The sequence below is a fragment of the Panulirus ornatus genome, chromosome 31 (assembly GCF_036320965.1).
Source record: "Panulirus ornatus isolate Po-2019 chromosome 31, ASM3632096v1, whole genome shotgun sequence".
In the NCBI taxonomy this organism is placed as follows: Eukaryota; Metazoa; Arthropoda; class Malacostraca; order Decapoda; family Palinuridae; genus Panulirus; species Panulirus ornatus.
In genome coordinates this window covers 13327899-13355104 of record NC_092254.1, presented here as the reverse complement: position 1 = coordinate 13355104, position 27206 = coordinate 13327899, and the positions used below count along the sequence as shown (strand labels likewise).

The following is a 27206-nucleotide window of genomic DNA, read 5'->3' as shown; positions in this document are numbered from 1 at the left end:
TAGACAGAAATTTTTGGGGGGGGTATATTATTATTCGTTCAGGTGGAAAAAAGCTTGCGATTGCCGTGCGTAGTTAACCGTACATTTTTTCCCCCTGATCTTCACAACCCGCACCACTATCGTCTGTACCAGCGTCGTAGAGTGATATGTTGGCATTGCCACTACACTCTCTGTCGTACTCATTCTGTCCTTTGAAAGATACGCTGCCACTACCAAATAAAAGCAATCGGTAAAGGCTGGTAATAGCGATGCGGAGCTAAACAGGAACCTTACTGAGCTAGCAATGACGGAGGTGGGAAAGAGCAGATCTTATGACGAATCTTCAAAAGCTACTTTATGTACAAGGGATTTTCAAAATTTCTTTAGAGATTCGCCCGAGGTAGGATCCAATATGAGAGGGGTAAAAGCCAAGGTTAGCTCTTTAATGAAACTAGATTTTGTAAGTTACTAGCTTTGTTTTAGGTATGGAATACAGAGATAATGTTTGAAAGACACTGGCGAAGGACATTTTTGATCTTTCGGTGTTATATAACCTATGAAGTGGAAGGCTGTGGAGGAAAAGGGAAATTTGGGGTTAAAAGTGAAACACTTGATAGATATTAACACAATTTATGAACGCTAATGTCGTCTTGTTGTTGGGGATGGTGTGGAATGACTGACTGTCGGCGAAGTGGACAGCGCCCGTTCCCTGCCGCTCTGTGTCTTCTGGTTGTTTACCTTTACTGGTCGCTGGCGAGACTGGTATAAACACTTAAAATCAAGATGAATTTGGCTGTTGGTTAAAGTTTTCATGGGATTAGCCTAGGTTCTACTGATATCTACTACCAGTCCACCTACTTTGCATTCATTAATTCAAGATATGCCATGCTCACCGTGGCTCTCCCTGCTGTGAGTTATGTCGACGGACAAGAGAATGAAGGTCTACCTCCAGTGCCTGTCTGATATGCTCTCATTATGCTACTTAACCAAAAAGGAAAGAAGCGCTTTCCACAAGCTAGCTAGCCCCGTTGCTGAGCCCAGCATTTACCATGTAAATTTTATCTGTTTTATTTATTTATGTAGTCGTTTGTTTATCTTTATTTACTTCAGGATCTCTTCTTGGAAACTGATTATTCTCCACTTCCTCTTCTTTCCTCGTCGACATTTATGTACCATTTCCTTCTTTCTAAGAACGTCGACCTTAGACCTCTTGGTGGAAGGGTCCTGGTGTTATCCAGGACCCATTTTTTTCCTGGGGCTCCTACAGTTCTAAGGCTGCGTCTCGCTCAATAGCAAAGATAAGACTGACTCCATGTAAGTGGGATGTTCTTTGACGAGACTTCGCTTCTGGTTCATCAGCTGACGACGATACAGCGTGGCCATAGGAATCATTTCTCTTGTTTTTTAACCTCAAGCAGGCAGAGTCCGGTAGTGATTATGAGGTGGCTGTTCTGTGGTAAGAAGTTTTATCAATATGACAATTGCGAATAGAATTTTCGTTGTTTACCAGGTTTTCTTGTTGAAAATTTTGGAGTTTTTTTTTTTACTTGTTTCGTTTTTCGACCAGTTTTTGAGTCAAATTGATATTCCTTTATATATTTTTAACTTGCGAGCGTAGTCTGTTGGCCTCCTTGTCTAAATACGGGTTACATTGGCATCCTTGTCTGGAGACTTAAGTCCATTGGCCTCCTCTAAGAATGAAGTCCAGTGGCCTTCTTGTCTAGAGACGGAATGCAGCGGCCTCCTTGTCAGGAGACGGAGTCGAGTGGTCTCCTTGTAAGGAGATGCAGTCGATTGGCTTCCTTGTCAGGAGATGGAGTCGAGTGGCCTCCTTGTCAGGAGATGGAGTCGAGTGGCCTCTTTGTCAGGAGATGGAGTCGAGTGACCTCCTTGTCAGGAGATGGAGTCGAGTGGCCTCCTTGTCAGGAGATGGAGTCGAGTGGCCTCCTTGTCAGGAGATGGAATCGAGTGGCCTCCTTGTCAGGAGATGGAGTCGAGTGGCCTCCTTGTTAGGAGATGGAGTCGAGTGGCCTCCTTGTCAGGAGATGGATTCGAGTGGCCTCTTTGCAAGAGATGGAGTCGAGTGGCCTCCTTGTCAGGAGATGGATTCGAGTGGCCTCTTTGCAGGAGATGGAATCGAGTGGCCTCCTTGTCAGGAGATGGAGTCGAGTGGCCTCCTTGTTAGGAGATGGAGTCGAGTGGCCTCCTTGTTAGGAGATGGAGTCGAGTGGCCTCCTTGTCAGGAGATGGAATCGAGTGGCCTCCTTGTCAGGAGATGGAGTCGAGTGGCCTCCTTGTTAGGAGATGGAGTCGAGTGGCCTCCTTGTCAGGAGATGGAGTCGAGTGGCCTTCTTGTCAGGAGATGGAGTCGAGTGGCCTCCTTGTCAGGAGATGGAGTCGAGTGGCCTGCTTGTCAGGAGATGGAGTCGAGTGGCCTCCTTGTCAGGGGATGGATTCGAGGGGCCTCCTTTTCAGGAGATTGAGTCGAGTGGCCTGCTTGTCAGGAGATGGATTCGAGTGGCCTCCTTGTCAGGAGATGGAGTTGAGTGGCTTCCTTGTCATGAGATGGAGTCGAGTGGCCTCCTTGTCAGGAGATGGAGTCGAGTGGCCTCCTTGTCTGGAGACGGAGTCGAATGGCCTCCTTGTCAGGAGATGGAGACGAGTGGCCTCCTTGTCAGGAGATGGAGTCGAGTGGCCTCCTTGTCAGGAGACGGAGTCGAATGGCCTCCTTGTCAGTGCTAATTTATGATTTATATTAGGTTTGTAGTGAGCGAATATTGTTATCTACGTTGCTGTCAGCATCATATACTATCCTGTAATTATATATCATATATTTAGTATATTCTAGACCCCCCTTCCTCCTGACAGGAGGGGGGGACCTCTTGAACCCCGGGCCCCACTCGAGCCCACCTAGCACCCTCCTATGTCCATATGCTGTACCCACTGCTCGCTCTATACTGGCCTCCACCTACCACTAGCCAGCCATGTACCCTTCACCCATACTCTCACTGAAACTTTGCGTCTCTGTATATCTAGATAGGCAATAGATGATTTTAAGACAAAAGAATAAAAGATAGGGGGCCAGTCGCCAGGTATGCGAGTATACGCCAAGGTAGCGCGTTGTGGCATGCTGGCGACACACACACACACAGGTGGGTATTTTCAGTTAAGGCATCAGGTTGCGACCAAGAGTTTTGACGTCGACTGCTTGCTGTTCCTCAACTGTAAATGTTCAGGAGGACTGTGTGCCTCACGTTCTCATGGAACACTCACTGGTGAGGCGTAGGGATTAATCATGATGTATGCAGAATAAGAGGAGGGGTTCTCCTCTTTGAGTTTTTAATTGGTTTCAAAAAAGAATATTTAGATAGGCAAAGTATCCAAATGCGAGTATTGTGTGCTCATGTAGGGATAAGGTAGAGGCAAGTGTACAGCGTACAGTGGGTCCAGTACAATGATAAAGGAGGGTAACCGGTGGGCCCAAGTGGGGTCCAGGGACCCAAAGGGGTGCCAGGTGGGCCCAAGTTGGTCTAGGGACCCTTAGGGTCTCCCTTCCGTCAGAGGAAGAGGAAGGTCTAGAACACATCAGATACATGATGATGTAATTACAGGTTGGCATGTAATACCGAGAGTAGCATAGTTAACAACATTTGTCGAATACAAAACAAGTATAACGAACCAGCAATTAGTATTTGAGTTGCGTATCTATAGAGTGAGAGAGGCAGCTACAGTAGGAGATTTAAAGACATTGAGCCTATCCAAGCGACACGATTTCGAAGTCCACCGCCACACTGGGGGTCCAGTCCCACGCCCGTGTCTGGCCAACTGTGCGCCTCGGCTTCCTTACAAGACGAACCCCCGTCATCGCTGGAAGTGCGTCGCTTACGATTGGAAGGATAAGATGCATCCCTTGTTATGTAGTTCTTAAAAGGTGACATAGCATCAGCAAGCTAGAGCCATTTTGGTACAGACAGTAACTTATACAGGGAGAAGCTTAAGATACGTATTTCGTATAGCTTAAAGACTCCCTTATAGTGCCCTTAAATACCCATTACATTAAGGGAAAACATACAGAAGCAATCATATTCTGTACTCACGAAGGATGAGCTGATGAATAGGGTTCCAGAATGTCGTCCATTCGATAGTTGGCATTATAAAGAGGGACAAGGCATTTCTCCCGGTCGGCCAATGCGAATTAGTGAACGTGGGCTTCCGTGTAGCGTCTCCATATATAGGTGTTAGCGGGGATCAGGATGCGTGGGTTGGGCAGGCACCTGTCTGGGCCACTTGCCCCGCGGGTGGACACCAGAACCTGTCGTGGGGGGTCGCCTGAATCGCCACATCAACATCAATTTTAGGAGGTCGTCTCCAGGAGGAGCGGGACTTTGCATCAGATGTCTTCATCTCCCACACATAGCAGACTCTGGTTGAACCCCGTAGCGCCAAATGCATAAATGAAAGGTTTATGCTTATTATTTCCTTACGTTACTTAAAGAAAGGGTGAGACCTGGCGTACAGTTGGACTTACCGTACTGAACACTGGGTCACTGGGAAGTGTGCGAGGTTCTTGGTCGTTTGTTGTGAGAGTTAAACGCTATTTGCCAGGCCTCATGCTAATGCCTGGGCAATATATTAGAATCACTCGACAGACTTGAGTATATAGAGTTGAACAAGTATAGTTGAATACAAGTTACAAAAATGGGCAAGAAGTCCCGCGCATTATTATTATTATTATCATTATTATTATTATTATGATGATGATGATGATGATGAATTATGATGATGATGATGATTATAACGGGCGTTTTTCAGGGTCAAACTTCTTTTTTGACTTTGAGGATTAAGAGAGGGGTATGGAAACCCAGTTCTCTACTGGGTACGTCCATAGTTGAGCTGGTGAGTTGAGTGACGTATGGCAAGGGTGATGGAGGCAGGCTTGGCGGGTGTTCTATGGTGCTGGTGTGGATGCAGGGTTAGGCAAGAGTCCCATGGGAGGTGCATCGTGGCTTGGGTCTCATAGTGCAGCTACAGGAGTGGTGGCGTGCCGAGGTCCCAAGGTTCTGCAGCAGAGGGTTTGTGGAGATAATAAGGTCTCAAGTCGAGTAGTCGGTTACGAATGCAGTGGTGGCTAGGTTTGTGCTGCAGGGGTGGAAAGAGTAGCCAGCATCCTGTAGGGACTGCGGCAGAGGGCGGCGTTGATAATGTTGCACGGAGTGGCGTGCTGCTCCTGACGATAGAGAGCCTCAAGGGCTACTGGAGTCGCATATTCCCAGAGGTGTTCAGGCACCCGCAGTGCACTTGTGGTCTAAGGGAAGCTTTCTATTTAACCGACTGCCTTCGATGATGCTTAGGTATCGATGATACAGACGGGTCAGCCATGCCGATAGCGTTAATTGTATGAGCATGTCCGCCAAGCATAGTGATGGTGTTCCCACCAGGGATCAAGGAGAGGATGGGTGAGGTCACACCTTGTTCATGTCAGTTGCGGCAGCAGCCCAGGTGTCCAGGCGACAGTGTGATCGACCTGTTGCTGATTTCTTCTCATCTGTGCTGGACAAGGGTAGCCACTGGTCTACGTCACAGCATTATTATCATTATTATTATCATTATTATTATTATTATTATTATTATTATTATTATTATTATTATTATTATTAATAATATTAATATTATTAATATTATTATTGATATTATTATTATTATTATTATACAACTCGAGAACCTGTGTTATTCAGTTTGTGCAGCTTCGAGGCTGTACTCCGCACAGAAGCAGGGAAATCATGGACTCCTTTGGAGCGAGAAGTTTCTTAATACAGACTTGCCCAAGGTAACTTTTTGCTCACAGTGTAGCTGTGGTGTGTGTGTGTGTGTGTGTGTGTGTGTGTGTGTGTGTGTGTGTGTGTGTGTATTGTGGTGTGACGTCTGACATAACACTTGACTTAGCTGGTCTCCCAGTGTCTGTGAGGGGATATAGGAGCCTCAGAGGCTCACCCTGACAAGATGGTGAGAGTGTCGTGTCTTGGTAGTGGCCGGGCAAGATAATGAGCCTGTGGCATGATGGGCGTATGTCAGCGCCCCATTGTATATGATTCTCGTCTCTAATCCAGCATCTCGAGGACGACGACAGTACCCACCCCTTCTGAGTGTACGTCTGTACGTCCCGTCGTGCTCAAGTGGCGTACTGTCGTGCTGGAGGGGTCTCGTACCCTTACAATCCCTCCCTCCCTCCCTCCTCCCCTGCTTCCCCCAGTAAGGGTGTGTGTGTGTGTGTGTGTGTGTGTTGTGTGTGTGTGGGAGGGGGGGATGTGACTGGGGTGGGCGATCAAAAACGAGCGGTTGGCCCCCAATGCTTACCCGCCGGACAATGGGTTGGAGACGACAGTTTTTTGATTGGGGCGGGAGCGCGCCGGCCGCCACTCATTGTTGCCGAATTAAATCTACAGCACAAAAGACCAGCGGTTGTATCAACGGCCATTTACAAATGAGAAGCTTTTATGTTTCGGATTTCATTGCTGTAATGAAGGGATGATAAAGTAGTTGGGACTCCGTCCCTACCCTGCCGTCTCGCCGCGTCCCAACACAGAGACACACACACACACACACACCGCACCTCTCTGTACCATCTCCAGCGCCACACTCGCCCGACCTCACCCCTCCTACCTTATCCACTAGGTCAGCCATTGTCTCAAATCCTTCCCAGCTTCCAGCTCTACTCCAGTTTCCTCCACCTCTATCTCTATTCCAATTTCCTCCAGTCCTACCCTATTTTATATCTCCAGCCTTGCTCTCTTACCTCTCCCGCGTCCTTGCCTCCCCAACTGTCCCCTTCCATCCCTGTCCTCTCCAACATCCTTCCTTACACCTCAGGCCTCTCTCTATCTCCTCTCCCCTCCTCTCTCTCTCTCTCTCTCTCTCTCTCTCTCTCTCTCTCTCTCTCTCTCTCTCTCTCTCTCTCTCTCTCTCTCTCTCTACCCTTGTGTCCTGCCCCCAGCGTTCAGTTTCACCGTACTTTAAATTGTTGCTGGAGCGGTGCACAAGTCAGTGTGCATGTCTAGACAGACGGCGGCCTGTGGGCGACCAGCCCTGCTGGGCTGTGCTTGGTGCCGACCTGTACCAGTTAGTTACCATAACACTTGCTGCCCACTAGCAGCACGTGGGCTGGTGAGCTGTGGGTGCTGCCGACCTGTACCTGGCAGTCACCCTACTGCTCACTACCACAGAGAGAGCAATGGGTGAGGAACTCGCACGTTCATGGGATGTGTCCTCTGTCTAAGAATGTTCCTGAGGAAGATACACCTGGAAATGGTATGGCCATGGAAGGTGTCTTAGGAGCGTTCGATTACGTGTCTAATGCTTTTAATGGTGAGGATTGAGAGATAGGTAAACACGGGTAACACCGCAGTATCTCATGGAGAGAATGCAGAGTAGTTTAGCTCATGGGCAAGATGCTTCTGGTGGAGGCAGGATTAGAAGAGGTAAGATGATATCAGACTTGCAGGACTCCCGTGGTGCTAGTGTAGGTGCCTGAGGTGAGAGAGGCACTCCAGTTACATGGGTGCCGGGTCTCGTGGAACTTTTGGAGAAGGAAGAAGGTGTTTGCCGAGATCCTGAGTCAGTCAGTGGGCGGCTGCCGCTCGTGCTGCTCTCTGTTACAGGAGGCGGGGTTGTTGGTCCCGTGGCTCGCGCTGCTGCAGGAGACAGGCGGGGGCGATTTCCCGTGGGGGTCTTGCCGAAAGGACAGAAGTCAGAGTATTTGGGATGAGGTACCGCAGAGTCCCTGCAGGACAGTGGTGAGCCAGGAGTCATTTGGCGGACATTTAAAGGACAGAGACTCGCCTCAGGTGTCCACGAGCCACTAGGCTGATAGGACCGCGTAGGCACAGACCGCGTAGGCACACTGCCTGGGCAATTGCAAGGGGCAAGTTGAGTGGGCGATGCAGCCAGATCCGTCATGGTGGAGGACTACAGACCTCCCGTAGTGAAGGTTATTAGTCTGTGCACACGCTACGGGTGCCTTGTCTATGACCTGAGTGGTGGCAGAAGTTCAGAAGAGGTCACACGAGGTCCTTTTTTTCCAGTTGCAATAGAGGCACTGGATGTCGGTCGGGCCTTGTAGCGTAGGAAGGTGTGGCTGCGACAGACGTAGCTGAGGAAGGTATGGCTGCGATAGGCTTAGCGAAGGAAGGTATGGCTGCGAGAGACGTAGCTGAGGAAGGAGTGGCTGCGACAGACGTAGCTGATCAGGAAGGTATGGCTGCGATAGACGCAGATGAGGAAGGAGTGGCTGCGACAGACATAGATGAGGAAGATGTGGCTGCAATAGACTAAGCTGAGGAAAGTGTAGCTGCGATAGACGAAGCCAAGGGAGGTGTGGCTGTGATAGACGAAGTTGAAGAAGGTGTGGCTAAGGAATGCGTGTGCTGGCCACCGCAACAGACACCACAGCCCTGCCCTAGTGTCTGGCTGGCAGACCACAGCGCACATGCTACCCACAAGCTCGCAATAACATAGACTTTTATAAGGCAGGTAATCAGGTTTGTAGCTGCTCTTATACCTCGATGATCTTGGATTATCATTTCTTCAGTGTTATCATGAAGTACAGGACATGATAACACTGTTCGTTATCACAGATACCAGTTTGTATTCTTCTTCTTCTTATTATTATTATTATTATCATTGTTGTTATTATTATTATTATTATTATTATTATTATTATCATTATTATTATTATTATTATTATTATTATTATTATTGTTATTATTATTTACTTATGTTTTTCGACTTCCATGCTATATTGAACTTAAGTTATTTCCCAACTAAAGAGTATGGAGCCAGCACTGCGGCGTCTGTCAAGTATCCTTCCCTGGCCCAGATTGCTGTTATTTTTCCATCCAAGCCACACCAACGTGTGGATAACTGGCATCCAGCCCACAACTTACGCACTTTCCATCTCAAACGCAGCGCTTGACACATGACTCACTCAAAACTCTTCTCTCTCTCTCTCTTCTCTACTTTTTTCCTCCCTTTCACACTTTTTTTTATATGAATAATTATGGCAGTGCTCCCGTCTTAGGATTTTCCAATGCCGAATCGGAATGGCCCCACCAGTCGAGGAGGTCTGGATGGTTCCCAGAACCCCTCCTTGACCGACGTCAATTGACTGGGACCAACTCCTTCAGCCATACGTCCCTAGACCTGGCTTTTACTCTGGTCATTTCTGCCGCATTCGCAGTCTCAGACCTAACATGGGTCTGTTTCTCTCCCTCCGACTATCGCCCCAGCGCTCCTACTGCGATCTCCAAAAGCCTTTGAAAGATCTTCTTAATTCCCATTTTCTCAAACATTTTTGAATCTCATTTTCTTTTTTCCGATCACCTTGACGGAGTTCGCAGTGCTCCGTCTGCTGGTGATCTCTCTCTACTGATGACCCACCCCAGGTTCTCTTCTCGGGGATTTTGAGGGAACTTTTGTCGTTGCTCTCGACATCTGCAAAGCATTCGACAAGGCGTGGAGTAAGGTTGTATCTTCCTGAACTTGCTACCGTATTTTGGCTGCTGCTATCTGTTCTCTCCCATCTATAACTTCCCCCCCCCCCCTCTCTCTCTCTCTCTCTCTCTCTCTCTCTCTCTCTCTCTCTCTCTCTCTCATCGTACCAACAGTGGTGGTGTTCCTCAGGGTTCTCTTCTATCACCATATTCCATTCGTCTCTCCATAAACGAATCTCCTCACCTCACCCTCTTGCTCATTTTTCTTCACATACCTCGACTCATTTCCCCTCCACTCCATCTCATATTCGTTCTCTCGTGCTGAACGCATTTCCTCTCTCACGTCGGACCCTTGCAACACCTTGGAATGGGAAAGCACACCGCATGTCAATCCGTAGTAACATAAACGTATTGGGCATAAACATATCCTCCATCCTGTCTTGAAAACCGAATATAATCACCACCACAAAGCCTGTTTCCCAAAAGCTAGGGGACGGCTGTTATATAGGTGCCGGAGTTCTCTTTCCTGTGAGCGAACTATTTCATATCTGATGAAAGTTTTATTCGCTCTAGTACGGAGTAGCGCTCATACATCTGGGATGCTTCCTCGTCCAATTCTCTACCAGTCAGTGTGTGATCAGGTGCCTCACATGGATTCTCTTGGTATCATCTCTGCTTGATCATGCCGTTCTGTACGCCGCCCCCTCTCTCTCTGCTCCTCAGGTATTATTTTGACCACTGTGCTTTGAACTGCCTGCATGTCTCCCAGCCACCAAGACTTGGTCCCGAGACATACTCGCTGGCTACGTGCTTCCCTATGTTTTTTTGTGTGGCGACCGGCCACTCAGAGATTGACCGTTATGTTAGATCTTTTTCTCGATCATGTAAGTTATGGAACTCTCATTCTTCTTCCATCTTTTCCTCATCCCATAAAATGTTTACCTTATAAGATTCAGGTCTACAAGACCCCCGCTGACCCTTGAATATCTTCTACATTCTTTTTTCCCTCTCGCAATTTTTTCTTCTTTTCTTCCTAGATGGCCTTTGACTGGAGCAGGTTTTTTGCTTCCGTCACGTCGGTTGGCCTGATGGGCGTGTGAGTCCTCTTGAGTGTGAAAAGTTCTGTACAGACAGACCTCTGCAGTGCGTCTCTCCCACTGATCTGCATGCAAGATCCTTCTGCAGTGACGCATCACGCACGAGGGATGTTGTGTAAAAGCATTTCCAGCGGGAGGGGAGGTGAGCCCGGGCTAAGGGCTTCTGAACTCGATTGTCGCATCAAAGTCTTGGCCACTCTGGCTGACCCTCTGCTGGGCGGGGCGTCGCCGCCACCCCGTCCCGTCCAGGTTCCCTCGCTCTGCCTGCCAGCTCAGCACCCAGTTCGACCAGGTCCCCTCCCTCCTGTTGCTTACTTACCTAAATCGTCCACTCTGGTTCCATCCCGCTACTTACCTACCTACCCCGCCTAGTGTGATTCCATCTTGCAGCCTACTCCACCCAGTGTGATTCCATCCTGCTACCTACCTACTCCGCCCAGTGTGATTCCACCTTGCTCCCTACCTACCCCGCCCAGTGTGATTCCATCTTGCTACCTACCTACCTACCCCGCTGTACACCTTTCCCTCCTTTGTCTCTCATCCTTGTTTATACTTTTTGAGGATAGTGCTGGCACCTGTTCGTGGTGCAGGTGTTGGCGGCCGCACTGAGCCCCTCTTCTCTGCTCTTGTACCTCACGCAACGCCTTTTAGAAGTGGGCAAGTATGTGGCACTTACGAACCTGGATTCCCCAAATAAGTCCCGTTAGATACATACACACCACCTTCCTTGATCTCGCAGCTAATGCTGATACCGCCTAGGGACACGTCAGTCTTAGTTGAACTCCGGGTCGCCAGCAGGCAAAGGCCCGTATGATATCAAGCAGAGGTCCGACGACCTTGGAAAAAAAATAAGTTTGAACTGGATAAAGTAGATTTAGATCAGGGTTGGGTCCTGCCTTGGAACTGTGGCTACCTGTCCATCAGGGGAAAAAAAAAGAAAATCTGTTCCGTTTCAAGGACACAAAAGTGAAGTCAAGGAGCTTTATCTTGGTGTTCCTATAGATGGTGCACTAGACCCTATTTGGTTTAATGTCCTACTTAACGCCTCTCTTCGGTCCAAACCCATGAACTCCACTTTGATTACTGATGCTGATGATGACATGTCCTAATATCTCTGGGTATGATCGTACGTCCTCTCTACTTTTCCAGAAATGGGGGGGCCTCGGGCTCACTACCTGGGCGTCCACTCTTCAGAGAGGTATTTGCTAATACAGTTGCCCTGAAATTTGCCCATGTCTCCAGAAAAGGTCGCCTGATTGTAAGCGAGTCTCTCTCTCTCTCTCCTCACTAACTTCATTACACCTCCCTTCAATGTGATTGTAATATGCTTGTGTCTGAAGCACGACACAGGTGTAACCAAATTACCCATGATGGAGTTAGGGTGCGCTTTCTCGTGATCCCCTCACAAACTGGGCCCAGAATGCATGACAGGACGGATGAATTAGCCAAAACTTATTCCTCGAAGAGATGAATAGACTATATAGCACCTGGGTCTACCTACAAATAGCCATGAAAAACAATCACGTAGGAAGAACTTCAGCCATGTATTTCAGACTCGGGGCGTAGATCCATCTACCATATTTTATCACGCAAGAAATGTATGTATATATGTGAGGTATTGCTGATGATGTTGCCTGATTCAGGTTGGGTTTTCGGTGTTCATGGGACTTTGTCTCTCCTGTTGACGGTGAGCACCGCGACACAGATATGAATTACGTTCGCCAATAGAATTCCCCTCAGTCTGTCACATTCAGAAGGTGACTGTTGGAGAATTAATGAAGGCACAAGTAATTCCCACAGAACGAGGTGGGTATAAACATTTCATCTATGTCTTGCCTAAGATCCTTGAAAAAGGTATTCGAATTTAACTTATGAATATTTATATTTACCTTGCTATAAAATCTAGTCATTGTTCCTTCGCCTTTCGTAAACAGTTCACTTGATATGTTACTCATTAGACAAATGTGTTGATTGTTAGCTAGTCCCTGTAGACTCTTCGTTTATAAAATGATTTATGATGTATTTTCATTATTGAGACCCAGTCCTCGGACTGTATCTAGACTTTGTATCTTCTGTAACCCCAGTACTCACGGGATCTGTGAAAGTACATGATAGATTCCCCACCTTTTAAACACTTCTCACCACATGACTTAGAATAGCCAGAGCTGGCACAGCATAACTGTTTTTTCAGATCCCAGGGTGACCCGTGTCCACCTCTCCTGGCCTTCAGTACAAGCAAGGTGGTGACGCATGGCCATCACACTGCTTGTGCTGGTGGGTAAGGTAGGTAGGTAGGAAGAGCTGCCGTTGGATCTGGTTCGTCAGTTTCAAGATAAATCAAAAACCCTGTGTATAATGAAGAGATTTTTTTCCCGAGCGTACATCAGTGTAAAAGAAATGGCGGTCTTCCTTGCCTTTCATTAATTTTTCCCCCCAATTTTTTGGTCAGAATTTCCCACTCACGCAAAAGCTGTCGACTAGGCGAAAAAAAAACCCTGAAATGTATTTTATGTTTTACAGAGTGAAAGAACTCCGTCAGGGGTAGTCAAGTGGGTCTTTCTTGGAGACTTAAACCTTGAAGGTCAAAGTCTGGATATTTTGTGGAGGGCAGGATGTATAGTGAGTCACCTAAGGGACTTAGTGTCATACTCCTGTAGTAGCGACACGAGCGTCATCTCCCAGAGGGCATCAGCTCTGGCTTCTTATCGTAGCCCCGACATACAACACTGGGGCATAATGGTCACCCTCCAACTGCTGAAGGAAATATGAGGCATCCTCATAGCTGAGGATGATGTGGTAATCCTCAGACAACATTCTGGGCTGAGTGACTGGGGCCTTTTTTTTTTTTTTCTTTCTGACCCGCCCGTGCTGGGTCAGAGCCAGCCGCTTCCTCCCTTGGGCCGCGCGGTCGTGGTGCCCGCGTCTGGTCTGGTCTAGTCGGCGGCGGAGCCTTCCCTGCCACACGGGCCCGAGGCACCTCGACTACTCAGGAAGAAGTCGGCCTCAACGCTCAACCCTCCACCAACGTCTAGGTTGTTTACCATAGTACCGAGCCTCAACTGGAAGTTATTTATATGTATATATATATATATATATATATATATATATATATATATATATATATATATATATATATATATATATATATATATGAATAAAGGCAGACAGTGTGAATTGTGTGCATGTGTATATATGTATGTGTGTGTGTATATATATGTGTACATTGAGATGTATGGGTATGTATATTTGCGTGTGTGGACGTGTATGTATATGCATGTGTATGGGGGTGGGTTGGGCCATTTCTTTCGTCTGTTTCCTTGCGCTACCTCGCAAACGCGGGTGACAGCGACAAAGCAAAATAATAAAAAATAATATATATATATATATATATATATATATATATATATATATATATATATATATATATATATATATATATATATATATATATCCCCTCACTCCCCTTATTTCCAGATGGTTCTTGTTCATTTATGAACACAAAAATCACATCTTCCTCCCATGGATAAAGTCGAACTCCTCCCCTCCCCCTGCAGGCGTAGTCTTCTGCAGGAGTCACGACCGGGTGACCATCCTCGACGCTCGCCATTAAGTTTTATCATATCATTACTTTTTTTTTTTTGTACATGGCGTGAGGTGGCCGTCATGCCGAGAGCAGAGAGCTGGACGAGTCCGGCCAGGTCAGGTCACCTAGGGCGGGGTTATGATACCGGACAAGAATCTCGTCGAAGACCTACCTCGCTCCTCAGGAATCCATCCTTTCCCTGCTGCTTACTGTAGCGCAGTATAGAAGCTGCAGGCACCTTTGGAGAAGGGGGTCCTTAGGCTACGATTATACGCAGATGCTAATTCCATCTTGGCGAGGGAGCGTCAGGAACAGAAAACGTTGACCTTACTTACGCATATACGAAAACCAGAGCTCACCATCCACATATAAACACAGCAGACTATATCAGATGTCACTGTCTACTCCACGTGTGCCACGTTCATGTAGTCGAAAACTCCGCACCTATCAAGTTTATTCTAAGTCTTGCAGACCTTTCAGCGTCGTAAATGATTAATGCCCCTATTTCGCCAGTCCATCCTTCTACCTCCCTCTTGTTTCTCTCTTTCCCTCACTTCCTCCGCCCCTGACACACAGATCCTCTCAGTCTTTCCTCACCGAAAACCGCGCTTCGTCCTCCCCTCCCAACCCTCTTGATATAAACTCCTCACTGCATTTAATGATTTCCATTTACCCAACATACATATTCGCAGCACCTTTCACACGTCCTCTCTGTCAAGTCACACCACACGCTTTCTCCAAGAACTAGAAATGCCACATAAAGTTCACTTTCCTATTCTAGGTATTTTCCAAGTAAATTCTTCAAAGCAAACACCCAATCCAAACATCCTTTGCCTCTCCCGAGGCCACGCTCGTGGCTCCTCCTCCCTAGTCAGGTGTTTTGTGTGCATGCCACCATCCTCTCCCTCACCATTCTCCAGTATAACTTTCCAGGTATACTCAGCAGATTTATATCTTTGTTGGAGTTGGGGGGGTGGTGATAAAACCTTAATATGGGTCATTAATGTTGTCCCTTTTATGGGCCATTAATGTTGTCCCTCTTACTTTTATTTAAGGGCACTGTACATGCATTCTGCCAGCCCACAGGTTCCTCATCTTGGATCAGACAGGCTTTGAATAGCCTGAGCAACCAATCAACATCACTACCACCTCCTTTCTTGAGAAATTCAACCGCAGTCTCATCCGATCCTGTCGCTTTTCCGGTCTGTAGTCAGAGGGCGTGAGGGAAGGAGGAGGTGGCATCTCTGATGGAGGAGGAATGGTGGGACTACGTTTAAGGTGTGCAAGGAAGCGAGTTCATGATATGTATGGGACAACGAAAGTACACGGCGAGAGACTGCTAATTGTTAAGTGTTTATAGAACAGGTACTAAAGGTGGGACAAGTGGTAAAGTTGGGGCAGGTAGTAAAGATGGGACAAGTACTAAAGATTAGGCAGGTAGTAAAGGGACTACGTTTTAGGTGTGCAAGGAAGCGAGTTCATGATATGTATGGGACAACGAAAGTACACGGCGAGAGACTGCTAATTGTTAAGTGTTTATAGAACAGGTACTAAAGGTGGGACAAGTGGTAAAGTTGGGGCAGGTAGTAAAGATGGGACAAGTACTAAAGATTAGGCAGGTAGTAAAGGAACGAATAAAAGAGAGTACAGTTTGGAAGGGACTAAGTGAGAGCTTCGGCGGCATCGATGCAAGGGGTCGAATCTGCGTGCTGGGGAACAGCTTGTTTGTCTAGTTGTCTGCTGGAAAGTAAACAGTGATGGGAAATACTACGCTTAAAGAAAAGGTGCTTATATGAACATACGTGGGTAAGTAAGGATACGGGTTAAAGGGCATCAGTGGATTAAATGCTGATTAACGGGTGTGAAAAGGAGAGGTTGTTGGATATGAACGTGCTGGGGAAGTGGGAAGGGGGTATCCATTGACGTACATCGCCCCCTGTATACCACAACGCTCCAGTTAGCTCTCTCCCATGCACGCCTCGCATCCTCATGCATGCTCAAGACTCGATCATTCAAGGTATCTTTCTCTCCATCCTTCCAACTCTTCCTCAGTCCCCCCGTCTTCCACTTCCCTCCACTTCTGGCATATGTACCTACGTAGTCAGCCTATCCTCACTCATCCTCTCTATATGTCCATACCATTTCAGCAAGCCTTCTTCGGCTCTCTCATCCACACTCTTATCATAACCACGCCTCTCTCTTACCCAGTCATTTCTTAATCAGAGAACCTTCCTCACACCACATACTGTTCTGGTACATTTAATTTCCAACACATTCGCCCTCTTTCGAAGTTTTGATGTGAGACCCATGACACGCATCCATACAAAACTGCCGGGAATTATATATATATATATATATATATATATATATATATATATATATATATATATATATATATTTTTTTTTTTTTTTATACTTTGTCGCTGTCTCCCGCGTTTGCGAGGTAGCGCAAGGAAACAGACGAAAGAAATGGCCCAACCCACCCCATACACATGTACATACACACGTCCACACACGCAAATATACATACCTACACAGCTTTCCATGGTTTACCCCAGACGCTTCACATGCCTTGATTCACTCCACTGACAGCACGTCAAACCCCTGTATACCACATCGCTCCAATTCACTCTATTCCTTGCCCTCCTTTTACCCCAGACGCTTCACATGCCTTGATTCACTCCACTGTCACCCTCCTGCATGTTCAGGCCCCGATCACACAAAATCTTTTTCACTCCATCTTTGCACCTCCAATTTGGTCTCCCTCTTCTCCTCGTTCCCTCCACCTCCGACACATATATCCTCTTGGTCAATCTTTCCTCACTCATTCTCTCCATGTGCCCAAACCATTTCAAAACACCCTCTTCTGCTCTCTCAACCACGCTCTTTTTTATTTCCACACATCTCTCTTACCCTTACGTTACTTACTCGATCAAACCACCTCACACCACACATTGTCCTCAAACATCTCATTTCCAGCACATCCATCCTCCTGCGCACAACTCTATCCATAGCCCACGCCTCGCAACCATACAACATTGTTGGAACCACTATTCCTTCAAACATACCCATTTTTGCTTTCCGAGATAATGTTCTCGACTTCCACACATTTTTCAAGGCTCCCAAAATTTTCGCCCCCTCCCCCACCCTATGATCCACTTCCGCTTCCATGGTTCCATCCGCTGACAGATCCACTCCCAGATATCTAAAACACTTCACTTCCTCCAGTTTTTCTCCATTCAAACTCACCTCCCAATTGACTTGACCCTCAACCCTACTGTACCTAATAACCTTGCTCTTATTCACATTTACTCTTAACTTTCTTCTTCCACACACTTTACCAAACTCAGTCACCAGCTTCTGCAGTTTCTCACATGAATCAGCCACCAGCGCTGTATCATCAGCGAACAACAACTGACTCACTTCCCAAGCTCTCTCATCCCCAACAGACTTCATACTTGCCCCTCTTTCCAGGACTCTTGCATATATATATATATATATATATATATATATATATATATATATATATATATATATATATATATATATATATATATATATATATATTATTTTTCATTATACTTTGTTGCTGTCTCCCGCGTTAGCGAGGTAGCGCAAGGAAACGAAAGAATGGCCCAACCCACCCACATACACATGTATATACATACACGTCCACACACACACACATATACATACCTATACATTTCAACGTATACATATATGTACATACACAGACATATGCATATATACACATGTACATAATTCAAACTTGCTGCCTTTATTTATTCCCGTCGCCACCCCGCCACACATGAAATGACAACCCCCTCCCCCCCGCATGAGTGCGAGGTAGGCTAGGAAAAGGCAACAAAGTCCACATTCGTTCACACTCAGTCTGTAGCTGTCATGTATAATGCACCGAAACCACAGCTCCCTTTCCACATCCAGGCCCCACAGAACTTTCCATGGTTTACCTCAGACGCTGGAATGGCCTTTGGCGCCGAGAAAGGGCCTTTAGATTAAACTTTCAATTTGCCCTTTTGGTTCTTGATGCTGCCACGCTACTCGAATGGCCGATGGCGCAGTCAAAGGAACTTTGAATTAGACCTTCAATTTTCCGCTTTGGTTCTGCAAGCCGGCACGCCACTCTGATGGCCTTTGACGCCGCCAAAGGGGCTCTAAACTAAACCTTCAATTTGCCTCTTTAGCTTTGGATGCCGCCACGCCAATCTAATGGCTTTTGGCGCCACCAAAGGGGCTTTGAATTAAACCTTCAACTTTATTGTTTGGTTCCGGATGCCGTCAAGCCACTCTAATGGCCTTTGACACCGCCAATGGAGCTTTGAATTAAGCTTTCAATTTGACTCTTTGGTTTTGGATGTAGCCACGCCAATCTAATGGCCTTGTTGCCGCCAGAGGTGCTTTAAAGTATACCTTCAATTTGTCGCTTTCACTCTGGATGCCGCCATGCCCCTGGAATGGCCCTTGGCGCCGAGAAAAGGGCTTTATATTAAACTTTCAATTTGCCTCTTTGGTTCTGGATGCCGCCACGCCCCTCTAATGGCCTTTGGCGCAGCCAAAGGGGCTTTACATTAAACCTTCAATTTGCCTCTTTGGTTCTGGATGGCGCCACGCCACTCTAATGGCCTTTGACGCCGCTAAACGGGCTTTAGATTAAACCTTCAATTTTCTTCTTTGGTTCTGGATGCCGATACGCCACTCTAATGGCATTTAACGCCGCCAAAGCTGCTCTAAATTAATCCTTCAATTTGTCTCTTTGGTTCTGGATGCCGCCAGGACACTGTTATGGCCTTTGACGCCGCCAAATGGGCTTTGAATTAAACCTTCAATTTGTCTCTTTGGTTGTGGATGCCGCGCCGCCAAAGGGGCTTTAGATTAAACCTTCAATTTTCCTCTTTAGTTTTGGATGCCGCCACGCCACTCTAATGGCCTTCGACGCCGCCAAAGGAGCTCCACATTGATCCTTCAGTTTGTCTCTTTGGTTCTGGATGCCGCCAGGCCAATCTAATGGCCGTTAGCGCCGCCAAAGGGGCTTTAAATCAAACCTTCAATTTGCCTCATTGGTTTTGGATTCCGCCACGCCACTCTAATGGCCTTTGGCGCCGCTAAAGGGGCTTTAGATTAAACCTTCAATTTTCCTCTTTGGTTCTGGATGCCGATAAGCCAATCTAAAGGCATTTGACGCCGCCAAAGAGGCTTTAAATTAAATCTTCAATTTTCCTCTTTGGTTCTGAATGTCGCCAAAGGGGCTTTGAATTAGACCATCAATTTTCCGCTCTGGTTCTGGAAGTCGGCACGCCATTCTAATGGCCTTTGACCCCGCCAATGGAGCTCCAAACTAAACCTTCAATTTGCCTCTTTGGTTTTGGATACCGCCACGCCAATCAACTGGCGTTTGGCGCCGCCAAAAGAGCTTTAAGTTAATCCTTCAATTTTCTTGTTTTGTTCTGGATGCCGCTAAAGGGGCATTAGATTAACCTTCAAGCTTTGAATTAAAACTTCGATTTGCTTCATTATTTCTGGATGCCGCCGCATCACTACAATGGCCTTTGGCGCCGCCAAAGTGGCTTTAATGTAAACCTTCCATTTGTCTATTTCCTTATGGATGCCACTATTCCCCTGTAATGGCCTTTGGTGCCGCCGACGGGGCTTTTGAATTAAATCTTCAATGTGCCTCATCATTTCTGGATGGCGCCACTCCACTATAATGGCTTTTGGCGCCTTCAGTGTGGCTTTAATGTAGCCCTTCAGTTTATCTCTACCCTTATGGATGCCGCTATTCCCCTGGAAAGGACTTTAACGCCGCTGAAGGAGTTTTAAATCGAACCTTCAATTGACTTCATCATTTCTGGATGCCGCCACATCACTATAATGGCCTTTGGCGCCGCGAAAGTTGCTTTGAAATAAACTTTCAGTTTGTATATTTCATTATGGATGCCGCTGTTCCCCTGTAATGGCCTTTGGTACCGCCGACAGGGCTTTAATTTAATCCATTAATTTCTTCTTTATTTCTGGACGCCGCCACGCCACTATATTGTTCTTTAGTGCCGCCAAAGTGGCTTTAATGTAAACCTTCAATTTCTCTCCTTCTTATGGATGCCTCTATTCCTCTCTAATGGGCTTTGGCGCCGCCGAAGGGGCTTTAAATCAAACCTTGAATTTGCTTCATTATTTCTGGATGCCACCACGCCACTATATAATGGCTTTTGGCGCCGCGAAAGTGGTTTTGACGTAAACCTTCAAATTTCTCTTTTTTGATGGGTGTCACTATTCCCCCGTAATGGCCTTTGGTGCCGCCAAAGGGGCTTTAAATAACCTTCAATTTTCCCCTTTGGTTCTGGATGCCTCATAGCCACTCTAATTCTTTTTTTTGCAACCAGAGGGGCTTTAAAGTGAACTTTCCATTTTCATATTTGGGTTCTTGATGCCGCCAAGCCACTCTAATAGCCTTTGGTGCCACCGAAGGGGTTTTGAATTAAACCTTCAATTTTCATCTTTGGTTCTGGATACCACCAAGCCACTCTAATGGTCTTCGGCGCAGCGAAAGGGGCTTTAAAGAAAAACTTCAATTTTCCTCTGTCGTTCTTGATTGGCACCACGGAACTCAAATGGCGTTTGGCACCGCCAAATTGGCTTTGAATTAAACCTTTAATTTTTCTCTGTGGTTCTGGATGCCGCATAGCCACTCTTAAGGCATTTGGCGCCGCCAAAGGGGCTTCGAATCGAACCTTCAATTTTTCTCTTTCGTTCTGAATGGCGCCACGAAACTCTAATGGCCTTTGGCGCCGCCAAAGGGGCAATCAAACCTTTAATTTTCCTCTTTGGTTCTGGATGCCGCCACTCCACTCTAATGGAATTTGACGTCGCCAAAGGGGCTTTGAATTAAACCTTTAATTTCCCTCTTTTTTTCTGAATGTCGCCACTCTATCTAATGGCCTTTAGCATCGCCATAGGGGCTTTGAGTTAAACCTTCAATCTTCCTGTTTGGTCCTGGATACGCCAAGCCAATCTAATGTCCTTGGCGCCGCCAAAAAGGCTCGAGAATGAAACCTTATTTCTCCTCTTTGGTCTTGGAGGCAGCCACGCCACTCTAATGGCATTTGGCGACGCCGAAGGGGCTTTAAATTTAACCTTCAGTTTTATTCTTTGGTTCTGGATGCCTCCATGCCACTCTAATGGCCTTTGGCGCCGACAAAGGGGCTTTAGATTAAACTTTCAATTTTTCTATTTGGTTTTGGATGCCGCCACGCCACTCTAATGGCCTTTAGGGCCGACAAAGGAGCTTTAGATCAAACTTTCAGTTTTCCACATTGGTTCTGGATGCCGCCACTCTAATGGCGCTAAAGGGGCTTTGAATTAAACCTTCAATTTTCCTCTTTGATTCTGGATGGCGCCACGCTACTCTAATGGTCTATGGCGCCGCCACTACACTATAATGGCTTATGGCGCCGCCAAAGGGGCTATGAATTAAGCCTACAATTTTCCTCTATTTTTGGATGGCGCCACGGAACTCTAATAGCCTTTGGCACCGCCAAAGGGGCTTTAACTTAAACCTTCAATTTTCCTCTTTGGTTCTGGATGCCGCCACTCCTCCCTAATGGAATTTGGCGTCGCCAGAGGTTTTGAATTAAACTTTCAATTTTACTCTTTGGTTGTGGATGCCGCATAGCCACTTTAATGGCCTCAGGTACCGCCAAAGTGGCTTTAAATCAAACTTTCAATTTTCATCTTGGGTTCTGGATGCCGCTAAGCTACTCTAATGGCCTACGGCGCTGCCAGAGGGGCTTTGAATTAAACCCTCAATGTTTCTCTTTGTTTTTGGAAACCGCATAGCCACTCTAATCGCCTTTAGCGCCGCCTAAGGGGCTTAGATTCAACCTTTAATTTCATCTTTGGTTATGGATGCCGCCAAGCCACTCTAATGGTCTACGCGCCGCCTAGAGGGACTTTGAATTAACCCTTCAATTTTCCTCTTTGGTTCTGGATGCAGCATAGCCACTCTAAAGGCATTTGGCGCAGCCAAAGGGGCTTTAAAGTCAACCTTCAATTTGGCACATTCTCTCTGGGTACCACCTCGCCCCTTATAATGGCCTTTAGCGCTGCAGAAGGGGCTTTAAATCAAACCTTTGGTTTGGTTCTGGATGCCGCTGTGCCATTCTAATGGCCTTCGACGCCGCCAAAGGGGCTTTAAAGTAAACATTCAATTTGCTTCTTTGGCTTTAGATGCCGCTACGCCACTCTAATGGCCTTTGGAGCCGCGAAAGGGGTTTTAAAGTAAACCTGCACTTTGGCACATTCCCCCTGGATGACGCCACGCCCCTCTAATGCCCCTTTGACGTTGTCAAAGGGTATTAAATCAGAACGTTTGATTTGCCTCTGGTTCCAGATACCGCCATGCTACTCTAATGGTCTTTGGTGCCGCCAAAAGGGGCTTTAAAGTAAACCTGCAATTTGGCACATTCCTTTGGATGCCGCCTCGCTGCTCTACCTTTAGAGCCGCCAAAGGGGCTTTGAATTAAACCTTCATTTTGCCGCTTTGGTTCTGGATGACGCCACACCACTACTCTAATGGCCTTTGTTGCAGCCAAAGGGGCTTTAAATTGAACCGGCAATTTGACACATTCAAGTTATCTCAATGGTTAGTAAAACATCTTGGCAATATTCATGGAAAAATATCTTCATCGCAAGTTATAAATAGTTTAGCTTTTGTTAACAAAGTTAGAAACATCAATTTACCTAATCATAAACTCATCAGTTTCGATGTGAATTCACTTTTCACTAAAGTCCTCATTCGATGAAACAACCACATATCTAAGAAGGAAATTGCCCGATCTCAACCATCACTTGCCCTTTCCCATAAAAACTTTCATTGACTTAGATGAGCTATGTGTTTTTAATCATATTTCCAAGACGAAGGTAATTTCCAGAGACAGAAATTTGGTCTTGCCTTGGGAAACCCTCTAGTCCGATTCTTAGTATTTCATTTATGGAATATTTTGAGACTGAAATTTTTGCTTTCCGAGATAATGTTCTCGACTTTCACACATTCTTCAACGCTCCCAGAACTTACGCCACCTCCCCCACCCTATGATTCACTTCCGCTTCCATGGTTCCATCCGCTGCCAAATCCACTCCCAGATATCTAAAACACTTCACTTCCTCTAACTCAGTCACCAGCTTCTGCAGTTTCTCACATGAATCAGCCACCAGCGCTGAATCATCAGCGAACAACAAATGACTCACTTCCCAAGCTCTCTCATCCACAACAGACTGCATACTTGCCCCTCTTTCCAAAACTCTTGCATTTACCTCCCTAACAACTCCATCCATAAACAAATTAATCAACCATGGAGACATCACACACCCTTGCCGCAAACAAACATGCACTGAGAACCAATCACTTTCCTCTCTTCCTACACGTCCACATGCCCTACGTCCTCGATAAAAACTTTTCACTGCTTCTAACAACTTGCCTCCCACACCATATATTCTTAATACCTTCCACAGAGCATCTCTATCAACCCCATCATATGCTTTCTCCAGATCCATAAATGCTACATACAAATCCATTTGCTTTTCTAAGTATTTCTCACACACATTCTTCAAAGCAAACACCTGATCCACACATCCTCTACCACTTCTGAAACCATACGCTCTTTCCCAATGTGATGCTCTGTACATGCCTTCACCGTATCAGTCAATACCCTTCCATATGATTTCCCAGCATTACTCAACAAACTTATACCTCTATGATTTGAGCTTTCACTTTTATCCCCTTTGCCTTTGTACAGTGGCACTATGCAAGCATTTCCCCAATCCTCAGGCACCTAACCATGAGTCATACATACATTAGATAACCTTACCAACCAGTCAACAATACAGTCACTTCCTTTTTTAATAAATTCCACAGCAATACCATCCAAACCCGCTGCCTTGCCGGCTTTCATCTTCCGCAAAGGCTTTTACTACCTCTTCTCTTTTTACCAAATCATTTTCCCTAACCCTCTCACTTTACACACCACCTCGACCAAAACACCCTATATCTGCCACTCTATCATCAAAAACATTCAACAAACCTTCAAAATACTCACTCCATCTCCTCACATCACCACTACTTGTTATCAACTCCCCATTAGCCCCCTTCACTGAAGTTCCCATTTGTTCCCTTGTCTTACGCACTTTATTTGCCTCCTTTCAAAACATCTTTTTATTCTCCCTAAAATTTAATGATACTCTCACCCCAACTCTCATTTGCCCTCTTTTTCGCATCTTGCACCTTTCCCTTGACCTCATGCCTCTTTCTTTTATACATATCCCAGTGATTTGCATTATTTCCCTGCAAAATCGTCCAAATGCCTCTCTCTTCTCTTTCACTAATAATCTTACTTCTTCATCCCATATATATATATATATATATATATATATATATATATATATATATATATATATATATATATATATATATATATATTATATATTCCTATGAGTCCACGGGGAAAATGAAACACGATAAGTTCACAAGTTCACTTTCGTGTAATAACCACATCATCAGGGGAGACACAAGAGAGAAATATAAGTCAGTTGATATTCATCGAACAGGCGAAGCTAGGACGACATTTGGTAAACCTGTGCATGCTACGAATCTGTGTGTTCTGTATGTTCATGTTTTTGATAATGTATGTTATAGGTAGGCCACTCGGTGACCTCGAGTTCTCAGCAGATCCCCCGGCCGCTCCCACGCCGCCCGGATTTTCACACCGCCACGCCGAATGGTCGCTCAAGGTCGTGCCCGTCGTATCACAGGCCTGCTATATTTTCCTCGCCGAAGCGCCAACTGGCCGCGGTCAGCTCTGAGGTCTGGGAAATGTCGCCTTCCATCATCGATTCATCGCTGCGATGCCTGCAGGGGCGAGCCTGAAACGGTATGAGGGTCAGACCCTAGCCTCCAGCCAATCACAGTCGCGGGATGAGGGATTGACAATCAGTCTTTTGGCCAATCATGCCTATCATAGTCGAGATGAGGTAGGTCAGGGCGGGTCTGGCCGCTCCCGGCTGGCTGGCCCTTCAATAAAAGCCCCTGATGACTGCTTGGCCGTGCCTCACCCAGACGAAAGTCTAGCAGCTCCCACCCCCACACAGACCAGCAGCTGCCCCCTCAGACGAGAGTCTGGGAGCCCTTAGACGAGAGTCTAGCAGCCACCCACCGACTGGCAGTGAGAGTCTATTGAAAAAGACCCGAACGTAGAAACGTAAGTGCGGATTATAACTGTGACCAGTGTCGTGTTTAGACTGCGAGTGTGGACTGCAGCAGTGATCGAGTGCCGTGACGTGACAGTGTAAGTGTTCGTGACTAATTCCTGTGAAGACTAGAACCCACGGCCCTAGTTGGTCGGGCGCATCTCCCGACTGGCCGGTATGGAGAGCTTACGTTCCCCAAACCGGGACCCCCCGCCTGCGACGTCAGGAGTATTAGATGGAACCGAGATCTCCGCAACGAGGCTCCGCGGGCGAGCGCCGGTGCCCCTTCTGTGAACGCGGCTGATGCCGCGATCATCGACCCGGTCTTCGACCACCCCACCGTCACCGACACTGCCGCCCAACAGTGATGGATCCCTGTTGTGAACAGAAAAACGAGAAATGAAACGCCGCCGTAACTCCTCGGGAAACGACGTTTCCCAGGAAATCTCCCAAGTGCCCCGACCGCCACACCAACGACCAACACCATCGACACAACGACGACCAACTCCACCGCCTCCACGACGACCAACTCCACCGCCTCCACGATGACTAACCCCACCGCCTCCACGAGCTCAACTCCGGCGCTTCCCAAGTTCCAGATCGCGACCACAGAAGCAACAACGGCCTGTGGGACCATTTCCAGCTCGGAGAATAAACTGCCAAATGCCAGATTCTCTGTCAGGCCTAACCTCAAGGGGGAGATGATTCTCCACCCCAAAGACGCCTCCTCAGCCAATGCCCTGGATATCCCTCTAAAGGACTAAACCGCTGCCACCAAATTGGACCCAGCCGTGAAGGAAACGAAATCAGTGGTACTCAAGTACCCAAGAGAACTGCACCCTGGATCCCTTAGAAAAACCACCCCGAGGTTCTGAAGGTGGAGCGCTGCACTCCACTCACAGACAAGACCGTCCAGACTCGGCAGGTTATAATAACCCATTATGGCCCAACACCAAGCCATCTCGATTTGAAAGTCTGGGGCAGATACGAGGTGCGACCCTGTGTTCCGGAACCCCTGAGATGCTACCGCAGCCAGAGGTTCGGGCACCACCAGTCGAGGTGCTCAAACAAGGACGTATGCGCCATATGTGCAATGAGGCACAACACGGAACTGTGCCTCACCAAGTTGAAACAGGGCGAAAAGGTATCGACCAAATGCGCCAAACTGCCAGGGGAAACACCACACATGGAATCCGGGCTGCCCCGAGCGAACCAAGAGGGTGCATGTCACCAAGCCTGCGCCCCCTCCACCCACCAAACGGACCGCCACCGCATGTCAGTCGCTGCCTCCCCCCCCCCCCCTCCTGGCACCTTCGTTTGGGGCCTGCAGAAGCAGCTCAGACCTAAGCAAGGTCCTGAGCGACTTCTCGGAAGGTCTGGCAACACTGCTGGGTCACAAGATCCAAGCAACTCAGCTCTCCGCCCTGTTGGGGAGCGTACTTAGGCAAGTGGACACAGTCCCCGCTTCAGTCAACAACCCCACAGACTCCACTCCAGTCAGAGCCAACCCACAGCCCCCAATACCAGCCAACGGCCCCACACCCACGCCGGAGCAGATACAAGTTACGGTCGAGGTGCACTCCACTCCCAAGAGAGAAAACAACCTCAACCGCTGCCGCGGCCGCAGGCAAGGGAAAACCCAGAGGCCCACCGAAGTCCACCTGAGCGTACTCCGCCAAGAGAAGGTCAACGAGAAACCCCGACAAGAAGTCGAGATGATGGACCTCATAGAGCTGGTCACAGAGCTGGAACCCCCGATCATGGAAACCCAATAAGGTCCAGCTCACAATTGGACAGCAGCACCAC

General features: G+C 47.2%; 1 protein-coding gene across 2 annotated transcripts in view; it reads left to right on the top strand.

Annotated features, from left to right (window-relative positions):
- The window catches only part of LOC139758835 (reticulon-4-interacting protein 1 homolog, mitochondrial-like), a 399554-nt gene that overhangs the window by 311265 nt on the left and 61083 nt on the right, over positions 1 to 27206 (top strand). The window lies entirely within an intron of this gene.